Consider the following 2,173-nt stretch of genomic DNA (forward strand, 5'->3'; position numbering starts at 1 on the left):
GCGGATCAGATCAGTACCATACTGAGAGATCAGTTCGGCATGGTGCCGAAAAGGAGGGCAATCGGCTATTCCAAGCCGTACCCCGACGACTACGAGATGATCCCGCTACCACCTAAATATCGGCTCCCTGATTTCTCCAAATTCAGTGGATCAGATGGTTCCAGCTCCATCGAGCACGTAGGCCGATATTTGGCACAACTAGGACCGGCCTCAGTGTCGGATCAACTACGCGTGAGGCTCTTCTCACAGTCCCTCACGGGATCGGCTTTCGGGTGGTACACCTCGTTGCCACCAGACTCGATCCGGACTTGGAAGCAGTTGGAAGAGCAGTTCCATATGCAGTACCATTCAGAGGCTTCCGAGTCCGGCATTGCCGATCTAGCACAATTACGTCAGAAGCGTGGAGAAACTGTGACAGAATACATCCAGCGCTTCAGGAATCTTAGGAACCGATGTTATTCGGTTCGTATAACTGAAAAGGAAGCAGTCGAGTTGGCAGTAGCGGGCCTCGCAACACCGCTCAAGGACATGGCCTCCCAAGCAGACTATCCCTCACTGGCGCACATGGTTCAGAAACTGTCGGCATATGAACAGCGCCACCCGGACCTGTACCAGGACAAATTCAAGTGTGCAGTAGTCCTGGTCGATGCAGAGGAAGACGAAGTTTCTGCGGGAGATCAAGAGGTAGCAGTGGCTGAATGGACTCGGGGAGGAACCCCGTGTCCTGCAAATGGGTAAAGCCACCGAGGCCCGCCCGGGGGTTTGATTTTGACGTGACCAAGACCGAGCAAATCTTCGACCTCCTGCTCAAGGAGAAGCAGTTGACGATTCCTGAAGGTCTCAAATTCCCCACGGCACAAGAGCTGAACGGAAAGCCATACTGCAAATGGCATAACTCGCTCTCCCATGCCACCAACGACTGCAGGGTATGGCGTCAGCACATCCAAGCGGCGATAGAAAAAGGGCGTCTGATTTTCAACCAGTACGCCATGAAGGTCGACACCCAACCCTTCCCCGCCGTTAACATGGTAGAATGCACTTACCCTGAAGGGTGCCAGCCAGGATCCTCGTTTAGCATCAACATGGTAAGACCTGGGCACCACTCTGGCAAAGATGGAGACGAGGGCAGCTGCTCTCGTAGCAAAGAAACAGAGGAGGCCGCTCCACGCGATCGGCTCCGTCATGATGGCAAGCGCTACGTCACAGAGGGAGAAGTGAAAAATGAGATATCAGCGACCCCTCTCTGATCACCTCCTCAACAAGTATGTGAGTCAGTATGACCGACGCCGACGATCCAGTGATGATGATGAAAGAGATCGTCTGGCTAGAGAAGCTAGAAGATATCGTCGGCACGATCACGATGAGGAGGAACACGAGCGCCGTGCCAAAGGAGAATCAAGGGAGCAAGATGACAACGACAGGCACTGGGACTGCCCCTTCTTCAGACACTGCTGGGATTCAGGAATGAGCCGATTGCCCACAATCGGCAATTGCCCAGAATGCAACCAGAAGAAGAAGGAGGCAGCCAACGTGTCCGTGTTCGAGCGCTTAGGGCCTCTCCCGCCACAAAGCAAACGCGCTGAGTCCCCTCGGTGGGCAGATCTCGAGGATTCAGAAGACGAGGGACAAGAAGAAGAAGACAGGTACCACCGGCCAAGGTGGTGCCCTGATGGACTCAGCCGTTCACAAAAGCGCAGGGTTCAGCGATTGCGCGGCCTGGAGGAAGCCGAAAGGTTATACTTGCATACGTTAAGGAAGGCACGACCTGATCTGGCGGCGAAAGTTCAGCGAACCCTGGACGAAGAGGGTCGTCCACGGAAAATGGAGTGGCACCCCAAGCAAAGGAAAGCCGATGATGAAACATCGGCTGGTACAAACATGGTGCTCGTCGTTCCGACGGAGCTTAGTGCTCCACGATTACACGATGCACTCAAGGTGGACGACGGCAAGCACATCAAGTCAGAGGTTGGGCTGGTTTTATCCACCAGCCTGACTGAGTAGCTGAAACAAAGCGATGAGCAAACGTGGCGAGGCTGATCCTTGTGATCGGCCCCAAAAATTATGAAGGAGCATTACAGAACCTTCAGTCAGCGCTTCAATCAATATGGAGGCCGATCCCAGCAATCGGCCAAAATTATCCTCACCACATGTTCTGCTTGTGTTCAACATCAAT

This window comes from Lolium rigidum, unplaced genomic scaffold (assembly GCF_022539505.1).
Source record: "Lolium rigidum isolate FL_2022 unplaced genomic scaffold, APGP_CSIRO_Lrig_0.1 contig_7894_1, whole genome shotgun sequence".
NCBI classification, from domain to species: Eukaryota; Viridiplantae; Streptophyta; class Magnoliopsida; order Poales; family Poaceae; genus Lolium; species Lolium rigidum.